Source organism: Callospermophilus lateralis, chromosome 2 (assembly GCF_048772815.1).
Source record: "Callospermophilus lateralis isolate mCalLat2 chromosome 2, mCalLat2.hap1, whole genome shotgun sequence".
Lineage (NCBI taxonomy): Eukaryota > Metazoa > Chordata > Mammalia > Rodentia > Sciuridae > Callospermophilus > Callospermophilus lateralis.
Window position 1 is genome coordinate 82,297,462 of NC_135306.1, and position 16,142 is coordinate 82,313,603.

At 36.0% G+C, this 16,142-nt stretch overlaps 1 long non-coding RNA gene across 2 annotated transcripts in view; it reads left to right on the plus strand.

Annotated features, from left to right (window-relative positions):
* Positions 1-5,858: 5,858 nt before the first annotated feature.
* Positions 5,859-16,142, plus strand: part of LOC143392529 (uncharacterized) — a 114,378-nt gene continuing 104,094 nt past the window's right edge. The window contains exon 1 of one of the 2 annotated variants that reach the window (XR_013155336.1): positions 5,859-5,915. This is a non-coding gene — a long non-coding RNA (uncharacterized LOC143392529). The remainder of the gene's footprint in view (positions 5,916-16,142) is intronic. The other variant, XR_013155337.1, reaches the window with a different exon arrangement.

Consider the following 16,142-nt stretch of genomic DNA (forward strand, 5'->3'; position numbering starts at 1 on the left):
AGGCAACATTAAAATTTAATTAGAACCCTTCACTGCATTTCATTATGAGGTTATTCTGTAATTACTCAGCAGGCCCTGGTGTTTACTAATGCAGAAGTGACGGCACATAATACTACTAAATTATTGCTACATTGCTGGAAAAGACAATTAGAAAAGAGGGTACAGATAAAGACATTGTTTAAAGAGCCTCAGGGGAAAACACAGCTTCAGAGAATAATCCTTATTTTCTTTTAATCACCTTTTCCCAGGTCCATCCAGGGCAACATATAGGATGTGGACCTTGCCTTCCATAGATTAAGTAGCCTACATAATGGCTCCAGCTGCAATTTTCATGTTTTACATGAAACCCTTTTCTTGCAATGGTAGGTGTGGAGTCTGTTAGACATACTGTAGTTCTAAATTGTTCAGATACATTATATGTGCGGAGAAAATAAACCTCATGTAACTGTCACAAATTGAGGTTTCAGAGAAGCTTTATACTTCTTAAATGTATTTTATTTTTCATTAATAGAGGTACAGATATTATACTATGACCAGAGAACACAATGGAGTTAGAAAACCCTATTAAATGTACCCCGGCCCATATAACCTGGTAGGGATGTGCGTGTCATAATTTTCCTGTGTGCTCACACTGAAATTCTTGTTTTCTTTTTAAATTTTCTTTTATGCGGAACATATTTTTGCTGTTAATTCAATTCTCTGCCTGCTTCCCTCATTACTCCCAAAGTGCTTTTGTATACTCAAATTAAATTTATTCAACTATTTTTGATAATTTAGGTGAAAGTGTTTTAACTAAAATCTCCAGGTAACAGTTATGATTGTGTGTGCATACCTGTGTGTGTGTCTGTGTAAAGTTGGTGTTGGGGATGTTAAGTTGAGGGGAGGAGATAACACTTATGGAATGAATTACTTTGGCAAATCACCTTTTAGTACTAGAGTAATGACAGTAGCATTACACACACACACATACACAATACACAGGTTCAATATGCAAAAATCAACCAATGTAATCCCCCATTGTAACAACTTAAAGAAGAAAATCCACATGATCCTGTCTTGCCTTATTCCTGATCTTAGAAGACAACTGTGTTCATTTTGTAGGGCTACCATAACAAAGTACCACAGACTGAGTGGCTTAAATAACAAATTTATTTCTCACAGTTCTGGAACATAGAAGTCCAAAATCAAGGCTGTAAGCGGGTTTATTTATTTATTTTTTATTTTCCTGAGCCTCTCTTTGACTTGCAGATGGCTATCTCCTCACTTCTCACCTCCTCACTGTTTTTCCTTTCCTTGGTGCTTCTTTGTGTGTCCAAGTTTCTTCATCTCATAAGGATGCTGGTCGTCTTGGTTTAGGATGCACCCTAATGGCCTCATTTAAACTTAATCAGTTCTTTAAAGCCTATCTCTGAGGTACTGGGGATTAGGGCCTTGTAGAGATTTAGGGGAACAAAATTTAGCCCATTAACAATATCTATTATCAAGTTAATATAGTTTTATTCTATTGCAGTTTGCAATTTTTATTATGAATCAATGTTAAATTTTGTCAAATTTTTTCTTGTGTGTATAATTTGTTAGGATTATATGGTTTTCCTTAGACTGTCAAGATGGTAGATTATACTGATTGATTTTTGCATATTGAAGTAATATATTATTATTTTTATATATTGCTAGTTCAACTTGCTAGTATTTTGTTAAATATTTTTGGGAAATATTCATAGGTATATTTGTTTTCTTTTTCTATAATGTCTTTGTTTGGTTTCAGTATCAGAATAATGCTGATGTGATAAAATGTGTTGAGAAATGTTCCCTCCTGAAAAAAAAATCTGATTTTTTGAAAAAACTGTAGAATTTGTTATTTCTCCTTTAATTATTTTTTAGAATTTATCAATGAAATAATCTGCGACTGAAGATTTTTTTTCAGAAGATTTTCAACCACTAATTCAATTTATAGGTTAACTTTTTCACCATTACTGAATTAAAAAAAAAAAATCTTTATTTTACTTAGTTCTTTTTATGTGGTGCTGAGGATCGAACTCAGGGCCTTGCCCATGCTAAGCGAGCACTCAACCACTGAGCCACAACCCCAGCCTCCCCATGACTGAATTTTTAAAAAATATTTTTTAGTTGTAGATGGACACGATACCTTTATTTATTTGTTTATTTTTATGGGGTACTGGAATCAAACCCAGTGCCTCACACATGCTAGGGAAGCGCTCTACCACTGAGCCACAAACCCAGCTCACCTTAACTGAATTTTGATTATGGCTTTTCAAAAAAACTTCTTTGATTTCTTCAGAGTTTGCAGTAATATTTCCTTTTTCCATTTCTGATTTTGGTAATTTGTGACTTCGCTGTCTTTTGTCAGTTTTTCTAGAGGTTTATCCATCTTATTGATTTTTGTTAGCCTTGCTGAAGACATTGATTTTATTAATTTTTTTTTTGAGGGAGCTACTGGGCATTAAACCAAGGAGTGCTTTACCACTAAGCTACACTCCAAGACCTTTTTATTTTTTATTCTGAGACAGGGTCCAGCTAAGTTGTTCAGGGCCTTGTTAATTTGCTGAGGCTGATCTTGAACTTTGTTATCCTTCTGTCTCAGTCTCCTGATTGGCCAGAATTATAGGCATACACTACCATGCCCAGGTGATGGTAGTGATCTTTTAAAAGAACTACCTCTGTTTCATTGATTTCTTTTCATAGTTTTTCTGTTTTCAGTTTCACTGATTGCTGCTTTTATCTTTATTATCCCTTTGCTTGTACTTGCATAGGATTTTGTTCCAGGTGGAAACTTAGGTTACTAATTGGAGAACTTCTTTTCTAATATGAGCGTTTTATGCTTTAAAAATTTCCTCAAAGTACTACTTTAATTTCATCCCACAAATTTTAATATGTTATATTTTTGTTTTAGTTCAGATGAAAATATTTTCTAATTTCCCTTGATAATTCTTCTTTGACCCATGGATTATTTGGACATGCATTATTTAATTTCCAACTGTAGATTTTCTTTTTTTTTTTTTTTTTGTTATCTTTCAGTTAGTGATTCATGGCTTAATTCATTATGATCAGATGCATGATTCCTATCTTTGAAATTTATTAATGTTTCTTTTATAAACCTGTATACATTCTATCTTGGTGAATGTTTCATAAATATTTGAAAGGAATGAACAATTGTTCAATGACATGTTCTATAGACATCAATTAGATTTAGTTGGTTGATGGTTTTGCTCAACCAGAGTTTTATATTCTTGCTAATTAAAAATTTAAAAAAATATATTTTTATTTATAGATGGACACAATGCCTTTGTTTTGTTTATTTAGTTTTCTTATGTGGTTCTGGGGATCGAACCCAGTGCCTCAGGGGTAGAGTGCTTGCTCTACCACAACCCCAGCCCAGCTAATTTTTGTTTACTAGTTCTATTGATTAATGAAAGGGGAGTATAGAAGCCTCCAACTATAATTTTGAATCTATGAATCTATGTCTTTAGTTTTTTCAGTTTTTATTTCATGAAGCTTTGTCATTAGATGAATAAACATTTAGGCTTGCTGTATAATTTTTGTGATTTGATTCTTTTAACCTTATGTAACATCTGTCTTTATTCCTGGTAATTTTATTTGTTCCAAAGTTACTTTGTTTGCTATTAATATAGTCGCACCAGCTTTCTTTTGATTAGTGTTTGCATGGTATGTTTGTTCCATTATTTACTTTAAACTACCTATATGATTATATTTGAGGTAAATTTCTTGCAGGTAGCATATAATCTCCTGTTTTTTTATTCATTTCTAAATCCATTTATATTCATTTTGATATCTATTTTTAATTGGTGTATTTAGAACATTTAATATTGAAATATTTGTATATACATAATGAGATATGTTGGAATGAAACCTAAATCTGAACATGAAATTCATTTATGTTTCATATATACTTTATACATACAGATTGAATGTAATTTTATGCAATAATTTTAGGGTGCCTGCATTTTAACTGCATCCTGCCCCATGATGTCAGGTGTGGAATTTTCCACTTATGGCATCAATTGGCACTCCAGTTTTGGATTTTGGAGCACTTCTGATTTTGGATTTTTGGATTAGTAATGCTCAAACTGTATTTTGTTTAGTAGTTGCTCTAGGAACTACAATACATATTGTAATCTTGTTGCCTTCTACTCAGATTAATATTTTACTCTTCAAATGTGTGCAGTGAAGAATTAATTCAGCAGGCTTGGGATGCCCAAGTCTATGATATGTTGCATATGTAGTTTGGTGAGACCAGAGTTCATATAACGTTCATAAAAAACGTTATACGGTCATCTTCCTGAGTTCTTTCCTTTTTGTGATCTCTCTGGTACTTTCTAATTCCCTCACCCCATTTTTATTCTTCTGGCTAGAAATCTGGGGCTTTAGTTTCTCTGTCTGCCACATAATTCTCGTAATGCCTCTGAGGCCAATTGGCCTGTTGAAAGAGAGAGAAAATATCAAGAGTTTGCCTGTCCTACTGGAACCCTAGCTATTCTCATGGGAGAAGAAAGTTCACATTTTACAAAGTTTTAGGTGCCTGTGGCACCTATAGCTGCAGCTGTTGTCACCATTACCAGCCCCCTCTCACTGCCACTAACAGGGATCCCTTAGGTCTGGGACACAGAGATTAGAGATTATAAAAGAAATAGAGGGGGTTAGATTCTCCCACTCTGAGTATTGGGGGTTTCCTGTTCCCATTCTTTGAGACAAAACTACTGGGCTTCTCCTGGAGTTGTCCTTGTTCATTTCTTGGTATCAACTTCTGGGTTTTGGCTGCTTGTGTCAGGCTGGGATGCCTGTGGAAAAACAGGAGCTCACTTACCTGTACTCTGCTGGTCTGGTGGTCTTTCGAATTCTGATCTTTTTTTTTTTTTTTTTTTTTTTCAACTCTACTTGCTATAATTTACTTTTCAGAGTCCTCAAATAGCTGCTCCATGCATTCCTTTTTGGCTTCAGATCTCTGCTTAGTGGTTGAGACAGAGAGGATTGGTCTTGTTCAATTTTACCTGGAATTGGAACTCTCGTATTAACTCTTTAGCTTGATCTATAAGGTCCCAGGGCAGGTAATTTATTAGCATAGTTTTCTTTTTTTTTTTTTAAATGGTTTCTTTCTTTTTCTTTTTAAGGGGGGAGAGAGAGAGAGAGAGAGAGAGAGAGAGAGAGAGAGAGAGAGAGAGAGAGAGAGAGAATTATTTTTTTAGTTTTCAGCAGACACAACATCTTTGTATGTGGTGCTGAGGACCGAACCCGGGCTGCACGCATGCCAGGCGAGCCCACTACCGCTTGAGCCACATCCCCAGCTCCATTAGCATAGTTTTCATTCTAAATATATGAAATACTTAGGACCTATTAGTTTTGTTCTGATGGTAGTGAAAGCCTAGGGCATTACAGAAGAAACCAGATAGGAGACAACACTTACTCTGCCTCTGCTACATCTGCACTCCTACAATACCTGTGGATGATACCTTTTGGGAACATATTGTAAATTTTGTGATTCTGATAGGTTCTAGGCAAAATTGAGAAACTGACAAAATGCATCATAGGGAACCCAGCCTTTCCCTTCCTCTCTTGTAAAACTGAAAACTAAAAGCTTTGCTATGATGCTACTCATGCAGAAGGATTTCTGCATTTCTTTATTATTGGAATGGGTAAATTGGGTTCAACTACACGTTTCAACTATGATTAGAATGCTGTGTTGAGAGGACTGTTACCTTTGAGTTCAGAAGGAAATTGTGCTGCATTCCATTAATGATGTCTGTAAAGCTCTGTGTAAAAGGTCAGTGGCAGCAGCATACTGTTGTGTTATTTGCCAACTTTTTTTTTTCTCTTTCCATGTCCAAATCTTAGTACAGAAAGTTCTGCTATTGTCAGGCACAGTTTTCAATAAATTTAAGGTAAGTTGCTTCTCCTACCTCATATCCTTTTTACTATCATTCTACTTTTTAATGGTGGACTAATGGCTTGATTGTCTGTTAAAGGAATTTCTGGGACCAGTGAGCAAATGTAGGAGACCTTTGGGGAGACAGAAGTAGTAGGTGTTGGTAGGAAGACTTTACTTGAATCTTATTATTCTTTCTTATATATCCAGTCAGTTCAGTTACTGTCGGAGACCAGCTCCAACAGGGGGTCTCAGGAGACAAACGGATGGTGAGGAGTCGGCGAAAGGGGGGTGAAGAAACAACAGAGACACCAAAGTGAAAGTGTTGATCCCAATCTTTACTTGTGAAGTTGATCATATATACTTTTCATTTTGGCAGGCTCACAGTACTTTGTGGTTATAAAACAGGAATCATTATTCAAAGAAACAAAATATTACATAGCTACAATTAGAATAGAAGAATATATCTTGGCTTATGCATAAGCAAGCATTTGTACTTTCAGTTCGCGTTTTGCTTTGAGCTGTTTCTGCTTAGTTAACTTTTAATAATAGTTAGAAATGTCCCAAACTATTGGCCTATACCTTGGCTATTCTTTCTTGACTTACTGACTGGAACTGGTGCCTTGGTTACGGCAAGTGGTTGACTTGTTATTAATTTTAATCAAACGAGTAAGAGCACAAACCATTGTGCACAGGAACAAGAACAAGTTGCCCAGTACTAAGCACTAATCTGTCTTCTTAACATTAATTTTTCTTCTCTAGATTTTAATTTAATTTCTCAAAAACTTCCTTGACAGGAATACAGGGAGTTTTTTATTAGACATTAACAATTTACGCTCCACAGCTGAATCATTGCATTTAGAGCAAACAGATCTATTCTTTAGAAATAGTTGCAGTAATTGGGAAAGTCATGTTTTTTCCTTCATACTTAATGGTCATATGAGAAATCGCAACTATACTTATTAAAGGAATACAAAAACAAACCAGCCCATTCCCAGAAACATACTGCGCTCCTCCAGAGGATGGACGCCTTGCGCCATCCACCTCAGTAGGGCCTTGCCATTGCCTGAGTCAGGGGAGGGGCGCAGCAAGTTACGTCCTTTTGTAAAGACCTGGAGGCTTTCCCTAATTGGAAGAGAGGATGGACAGTCTCAAGGGGCAGGCCTGTCCCTTGACATGATGCCAATCATTAGGTAGAGTTTCCTATCATGGTAAGCTGTTGCTCTTCCTTCCTTTTTCCAAAAGTCACTCCAACTGACAAATAGAACCCAAGGAGCTCTTGGCCTTCATGCAAGGAGGGGGAAAGTATCTGACCAGGAAAAGCCTAACTGAGCTGGACATATGTGAACCAGCCTAGAAGAATGATTCAGGATATTGGTTGTAGAATAGAAACCCACTTGGCTTTGTGATCCTCATTTTACAACTCACTAGTTGTGAGACTAAGTTGCAACTTTTCTAAGTCTCAGTGCTGTCATCTTCACAATAAGATAATGTTAATCCACTTTCCTCTCTGGGTAATTGTGGAGACTAACTGACAAAATTTGAAGAAGAAAATGCCTGATTCGTGCTGTCAGTACTCAGCAAATGTTAGTTCTTTATTATTCTTAGATTGCATTGTGGATGCCATGTCAGACAATCACTGCTCATGTTGGTTCTTCAGTCTGTGAGGTGGAGAAATGGTAAAAATCATAGGAGGTCATGTAGGACTGAAAGTCTTGACCTTTCTTTGATGGGTAAAAGAATTATTATGTGTGTGTGTGTGTGTGTGTGTGTGTGTGTGTGTGTGTGTTAAAAATAAATTAGTCCCTCAAGTCAAATACTACTAGAGATGATAATAATCTACTTTTTTGGCAGCCACCATGAAATTCAGAACTTTTAATTGTGAATCTTTTTCTTTAAAACAAAAATTTCACATAAGTAAATGCTAATATTTCAAGAACATTCTTGGAGGGGCTTTAATTGACACATGTAAATTCTGTAGTTCAGTTTACATTTAAATAGGCATTCTAAATGTTTTCTTTAAAGTGGGCTTTATTTCTTTCTTGTAAAACTAAAAATTGATTTCTTCTTTTTAGCAAAATGGGTGCCTACTGGGGTTCATAGTTAAGAGATGTAGTGCAGCTGTTCTTTTATTTCTCCCACTCACTGTGGAAATAGCCTTACCAGAGCATGGCAGAAGTGAACAATGGAAATAATATATTTTAAAAATGTGCTTCCACAAAGGATTGATCAGTGATTTAACAAAGATTGACATCAGCATGACATTTTCTCCATAAATGTACAAGGCCGCACAGAAAAATCTCCCCCTATTTATAAGCACAGTTGATCCTCCATCTCTGCTTTCTCCTGGAGACAGCAATGACCTTCTTAAAATGCACTGCAGGGATGAATTTTCTTTGCCTTTCCTCCTTCTGCATTGGGATAAGAGAGTTCTCTGAAAAAGCCTCCAGAAATGGAGTTTGGGGAAGTGGGATTCTCATCTGGAATTTATTATCAAAGTAACTTTTAAATAGGTGTTTGGTACATGTTCCCAGGCTCTTGAGAAGGGGAATCACAGTACAGAGAGTGGAATTTATTGAGGTTTTTTTTTTTATTCAAGTCTAACTTTAGGTCTGCTAATAATCTGTGGGAATAAATACGAGGGGCTCACTCTCAATCCATGTTTTCCTCTTTATTCGTGGCTAGCCTACATTTTCTTGCCCTGTATAGTTAGGTTTGGTCATATGCCTAAGATTTATTGAAAACTGATATGTGCTGCTTCTAGGTTTGTCCAGAAGAATCTCCCATGTGTTCCTTTTTGGATGGTTGCAATGATATGGGCAACCTTGGAAGCCACATTTGAAGAACCCATCAGTTTGGGTTCCCTGTTCTGCCAACATGTTTGTTTGTAAAATATTGTTTTGTGAGTAAGAAATAAACTTCTATTTAGTTTGAACCATTGTATATTTTTTGCCTTAGCAGTTAGTCTATCCTAGGTAATAAAACTCCCCTTAGAATAATATTTTTGTACACATTCAGTCACAGTCTATGTATTTCCACAGGGCTGAGATCTGCTGTCCACTACTCCTTTAAGCCTCTGGTATAATTTTTAATCCTCATAAACCCCCTACTCTAGAAATCCAAGGTCTATGTTATTGTCCGGAAATGCTGAAGTTCTTTCTCAGAATTGTCTGGCATTCCCATCCAACAGATCACGTTGAGGACCTTTCTCTTCTCAGAAACAGTCCCAGTTTATGCAGCCCGCATTCATTTGATGAACAAATCATCCATTCATTTGATTATCTGTTCTCAAAAATGTTTCAGACATGGAAGTTTACAAGATTAAAAAAAAAATACAAAACTAAGTGTGAAATAAGAAAGGAAAACAAGAATACAATCAATGAAATGGATTCAGGAATATAGCTATCATACATATGGCTTTGTTTCATTTGCCCCTGTCCACATGCCCCTGAACCTGCTTCTGACTACTTTCTCTTGCTTCCTTTCTCATAAGTTCTAATTTCTTGGAAGACCATTTCTTTAAACATTTCCTGATGACCACAATTTGTTCTCCTATGATCCTTGTTGTCCTTCACTCTTTAGGTTTCATTTAGTCACATGAACAGTTCAGTCCAAGAAGGCTTAATTTGTGGGAAGTCATTTTTCTTATTACTCATGAGGATGAGTATGTTTTTCATGTACTGTATTTATTCACCACTTATATTTTTTCTTTTGTGAAATTTTTTTTTTTCTTTTTGGTTCTGGGTATTGAACACTAAGCTACACTCCTAGCCCTTATGTGAGTTTTTCACTGTAATGTATTACTGATTTTTTATTGGGTTTCTTTTATTTCAGTTGATGTATTGATATCAATATGTTATATTAAATAGGAACTATATTAATCCCCCCTTTTTTTGGCACCAGAGATTGAACGCATGGGTGCTTAACCAGGGAGCCACATTCCCAGACCTTTTTTTTTGGTATTGTTTAGAGACAGGGCCTCACTGAGTTACTTAGGATCTTGCTAAGTTGCTGAGCCTGGCTTTAAACTCACAATCCTCATGCCTCAGCCTCCCAAACTGCTGGGATTACAGGTTATGGGAGGCCAACCTTACAGGTGACTGAGTTACACTCCCAGCTGGGTGCTGAGGCGCTCAGTCACAGAAATGGATGTGCCTTGCTACAGCCCCATGGGTGAAGCTATGCTCATCTGTTCCTTTGTAATATAACCCCTTGCCCTGTTTAGGATAGAATCTTCCATGGAAGTGCCTTGTGTGTGCCCCTCCTCTTACTTTGCCCTTGGGTGTGGCCTACCCAGGTGTCAGTCAACCTGCTGACAGTGGACATCATGAAGGTAGACTCAGCCCCCTGAAACCTGACCCCTAGCCTCGTTTGAATAGTTTCTCCTCAATAAAAGGGGTCAGCAGCGTGCTCTCTCTCTCTCTGTCTCTCTCTCTCTCTATTTCTGCGGACCCTTAAGGTGAGAGGAGCCATCACAGCAACCCCAAAGAGAAAGGTATTTGTGTCTCTTGTGTGGTTATTTCGTGCAGCCCAGTTAGCCCAGTTTAACTAGAGTGACCCCTGAGCCTTTCCGGCAACAGGTGTGCATGACATTGATCTCATTTTTTTGCGGGGGAGGGTACTGGGGATTGAACTCAGGGGCCTCAAACTGAGCCACATCCCCAGCTAATCTCATTTTTAATAGTTATGTTACAAATATTTTTCCTAGTCTCCTTTTTTCCTTTGAAAAACCTGGAAATTGTATTACTTTGTATGTTCTAAAAGATTTTAACACATGATTTCTATTTGTTTAAGTAATATGTTATATTTTTTCTATAAAAAAAAAATCAAAGGTGCTTGGTGCCATGGCACATACCTGTAATCCCAGTGATTCCAGGATTAATTTTTCACACATTTACATTTCATTGTTCATACAGGAAAGCACACACACACACACACACACACACACACACACATATATATATAGGGAATCATGCTGTATATATTATACATATTATTCTGTAACTTACTTAATCTGTTTTACTTGTTTTCACTTAAGTGTACTTTCTTATGTTATATACCTAAATGTGCCTAAAAATTGGTGTGTAATATTCTATTAGTGTATTACAGTTTATTTAGCCTGTGTTTTCTCTAGAGACATTTGTATTGTTTCCAAATTTTTCTTACTATAATCCATACTGCAACAAAATTCTCCATTCCACTTTGGACATATGTGGAAACATTTCCAGAATTGCTGGATATTTTAAGTCTTTAGTTTTTAAAATATAAATTAGATGGGTAATGCTATTTGTTGTTTTAATGTATATTTCACTGATTCATAGTAAAATCTGAGCATTTGTCACATGTTTATTGACCATTTGTATCTTTTCTATTTTGGCATATTACTTATTATTCATTTTGCATTGTATGTTATGCCTTCTCTGTGTTCTCATTTGTCCTTCAAATTTTATGGTGTCTTTGTGTGTGTGTGTGAATTTTAATTTATGAAGTAAGTCTGCCAATTTTTCATTTTCAGTTTCAACTTGGGAAAGATCTTCCTTACCATGAGCTTATACTAGTTGGTTTTTTTTTTTTTTTTTTTTTTTCATAAAAATAGGTATATGAGGTCTGGCATGGTGGAGCATGGTGGAGCATTCCTGTAATCCCAGGTACTCTGGAGGCTGAAGCAGAAGGATCTCAAGTTTTAGATCAGCCTCAGCAACTTAGTGAGACCCTGTTCTCAAAATAATAAATTGAAAGTGCTAGTGACAGTACTCAGTTGTAGAACAACCCTGGGTTCAACCTCCAGATGTGATGGGGCCAGGAAGTAGTGTATGGATGAGGCAGAGCCAGGCTAGGTTCAGCAAACTCTTTCCCTTTTCCTTCTGAGCACTCAGATAGACTTTGCAGTTCAGCCTCCTTGCATTTGACTGTGGTCATGCTGTTTATTGAGTTCTGGCCAATGGAATGTGCACAGAGGTGAACTGCTGCCTTCTGGGATCTGCCTGGGTGACTTTTTATATTCTTTTCCCTGTTTATTGGCTATAATAGATACATACCATGGGGAGAAATGGCGAGTTAATGTATTGAAGGGGGTGAAACTACAATGTAGAATTACTTTTTGAAGAACTGTTCAACCAGAAACATTTGTTTTGACATTTTCACATTTTTTATTTGTAAAATAAAAAAGTGTTAACAAACAATAAAATAAATCTGTTGCTGTGTACCATATGATATATGAGAGAATGAAAAATTGCAACAAAAGCATTCCAACAATCTTCTCTCTGAGCCTGACAGCAGGACTATTCAGCCCATTTTCCAAAATATTACGTCATCAAACCTATCATTTACCGATTTTCCACTGACCTTCATGTCAGGTGTTCTTTTTTTCCAACAATATCAATAATTAATTTAACTATAAATGATCTAGATATTGTAATTAAAGGTATAAATGTTCAACATGTGTAAAAATCAAACAATAACTATTTGCTCTATTACATATATCACACTTTAAATATCAACCACCAATAGATTAAAAGCAAAGAAGGGGAAAATAAGCATGAGAAGTCTGAAGTAGAGCTATTAATATGAAATAAATTTCAAGAAAAAGTATTTTTAGTGGTAAAGGGAAACATTTCATAACCATAATAGGGTAACTTCTTCAAGAAAGTACAGCAATCCTAAAAAACAAAATTTCAAAATAAATGAAGTAAAAATCAATAAAACTAGAAAGACAAATCCACAATCATTTTTGGAGATTTTAAGCCCCCTCATTTTGCTGGAAGGAGGAATAAAATAAAAGGCTTAAGAACATTATCAGCCTCCTTGACCTATTGTTATTTATAGAGAACTATAAACAAAATGACAAGTAGAAAATTACTAGAGACATACTATATTTTGTCATAAAGTAAGCTTTGAGAAATTTTAAAAAGTTGAAGTCATTCAGACTGTGTTTCCTGCATGATTCATTACATGAGAAATCAATCACCTCAAGATAGAGAGGACCCTACTTCTACAACTCAACTTCAAAATTGAACAACACACTAAAAAAGCTTATAATATCAGAATCTGGGATGAATAGTACTCATGCACACTTATAATTTAAAGTATTTGTATCATAAAGAAAGTAGATTAACAATCAATTATTTTCAAATTAGGTAGTAGAAAGGAAAAAATAAAAGTAGGAGCAGAAATATGTGAAATAGAAAAGAAATAATACAGCTAAAAGTTGATTAAAATCTAACAAGTGTAATCAAGAAAAAATATCAGTGGAAAGGGAGCTATCAAAGTATACTTACAGATGCTAAACATGTATTAAGGTAATATTACAAATGTATAATTACAATTATAAAGCTTACATAAGTTGGTCTATTTTAGAGAATAGAAACCCCTGATTGTTTACATGATTCATGTGAGTGATGATTTTTCTCCATTCTTTCACTTTCAGTCTGTGGATCTCTTTGCCTATGAGGTGAGTCTCTTGGAGACAGCATATTATTGGATCTTGTTTTTAATCCAATCTGCCATTGTGTCTTTTGATTGATGAGTTTAGGCCATTAATGTTCAAGGTTATTATTGTGTTCCCAGTCATTTTGATTTATTTCTAGTTTTTAACTTGAACTATTTCTCCCTTTATCGACTATTCCTTTAGTGTAGTTCCTCCTTTAGCTGGTTTTCACTTTTTTTTTTTTTTTCATTTCATCTTCATGGAATATTTTGTTGAGAATATTCTGAAGCGCAGGCTTTATGTTGTGAATTCTTCTAATTTTTGTTTATCATGGAAAGTTTTTATTTTATCTTCAAATATGAAATTTAATTTTGCTGGATATAGGATTCTTGGTTGGCATCCATTTTCTTTCAGAGCTTGGTATATGTTATTCCAAGACCTAGCTTTGAGGGTCTGGTTTGAGAAATCAGCTGAGATCTGAATTGTTTCCCCCCTTTGTGTAATCTGATATTTTCCTCTCACAGTTTTTAAAATTTCATCCTTATTTTGTACACTACACATTTTCATTATAATGTGACTTGATGTGTGTCTGTGTAATTTTGCACTTTTGGGGTCTTGAAAGCCTCTTGTATTTGATTTTCCATTTCATTCTTTAGCCTTGGGAAATTTTCTGATATTATTTCATTGAAAAGATTGTGCATTGCTTTGGTTTGTATCCCCATGCATCCATCTATCCTGATAAATCTTAAATTTGTTCTTTTCATGTTATCCCATAATTCTTAGAAATTTGCTTTATGGTTTATTAATATCTTCTCTCTGTGATCAACTTGATTTTCAGGATTATATATTTTGTCTTCATTGTCTGCAGTTCTGTATTCCAAGTGGTCTAGACTGTTGGTGACGCTTTCTATTAAATTTTTAATCTGGTTTATTGTTTCCTTCATTTCAAGGATTTCTGTTTGTTCCTTGGTTTGTTTTTTTCCCCAGAATCTCTCTTTATTGAAGTGATCTTTTGCTACCTATATTTGCTTTCTTACATCATCCTTTACTTAGCAGAGTAGTTTAACTATGTACACTTTAAACTCCTTCTCTGACATTTCTTCCACTGTGGTATCAATGGATTCTGTTATTGGGGTATCTTGGTTTGCTTGGGGTGGTTTGTTCCCTTGCTTTTTCATGTTGTTTGTGTGTCTGCCCATCTAACAGTATGGATCTGAGGCAGTAGGGTTTCTACCCTGTGGACTTATAGTGTCCCTGAAGGTACCTCACTGTTTAGGGGGAGACAAATAATAACAATCAGTGCAAACAATTTACAGCTTTAAGTCAAATAGTTCCTACAATGATATCTACAATGTTATTTATTACAATAAACAGAAATGATATGATCAGTTATGCCTGTAATCAAAACAGCAATTGTAAAATGGTTTACATTTTCAAATGGTGGGAGAGAACAGAAGTGATATAGGATATGATGGCTATAAGGGAAGAGGAGAGAAGATAGAAATAAAAGATTAAAGAAGAGTGAAAGAGAGAACATAGAGATTGGCTGTTAGAAAGTGAGAATCAAGGTAAACAGGAGAAAAAAATACATAAAGCAACAATTTAAATAAAAAATTAAAAATAAAAATGAAAGAATACAAAACAAAACTAAAATATACTAATTGAATGTTCTTGTTCACAAAAAATTAATCCATGTAAAACATTTGGCTTCAAAAATGCTAGAGATGAGAAGAAAAAAAAGTAGGAAACTTTATAAAATGTCCGTGCACCATTAGCTCACAATTAAATGGTGAAAAGGAATTTTTTAAATTCCCTTTAATTCCCTTATCCCTCTACTGTGCTCACAGTAGGACCTCTCTGGCTGGGGCTTCCAGCCTGGATTGTGTGGCAGTGCCAGTGCTGCTGGGGATTTCTTCCTTATTATATCCAACCTCCTCTGTCTCCTATCTGCTTTGAATGACCAGTTTTAGGTTCCAGTAAAGTTCCTGTTGTCAGGGGGCAAAATTGTGATGTATGCAGTCGAGGGGAGAAATAAAGAATGTCCGCACACTTCTGCCCCTTTCAATGCTTTATTCACTCAAATTACTCAATACAGTTCCACTCTATAAGTTCTTAATCAAGAAAACGACAATCCTTAATGCTAGGCACTGCAATAGACATACTCAATTCACAGCAAACAATTCTAGATTAATTCTAAGCACTGCAAAACACACTTAATCATGACAGGCTAATGACAGACATTCCCTCTGCAGGCTAAGTTCAAAAGTCATAAGCCTTAGGCTTTATATCCAGCAGATGCACACTCACTCAGACTGCGGTAATCAGAGCTAGAACTAAGGCAGGCTTTTCCTGGCGTGGAGTGGATGACTGGTTGAGGACAGGGTCTTAGGGAGAAGTTGTGGCTGTCACCACACAATGTGGTAGAGATTGAGAGCAGTGAGGATCACGCAGAGGCTCAGGAAACAATGACAAGTGATGGGATGTCAGGTCCTCATCAGGCTCTCCACTCTGTTATGGCTGGCTGAATCCTTGTTCATTTGCTCTATTATTTATACTAAATTTGGGAGCTTTTTTGACCCCCCTTTCAATTTTTATCAGCTACCACTGGATTTCTCAGTGACATCATTTACCCTGGGGTCAGAAACATCTGGTTTGGTGGTCTCCACCCTGATCCTCTCCCCTTTTTTTCCTATCAGGCGAGGACAGCCTGCCAGGGGCGTCACTCAGGGTGAGGGGAAGTGACTTGTCTCAGGCCATACTGGAGGGCTCTGTGGGTGTGCCTGGTGAAACTGCAGGTTTCAAACTGGAGTTTTTAAA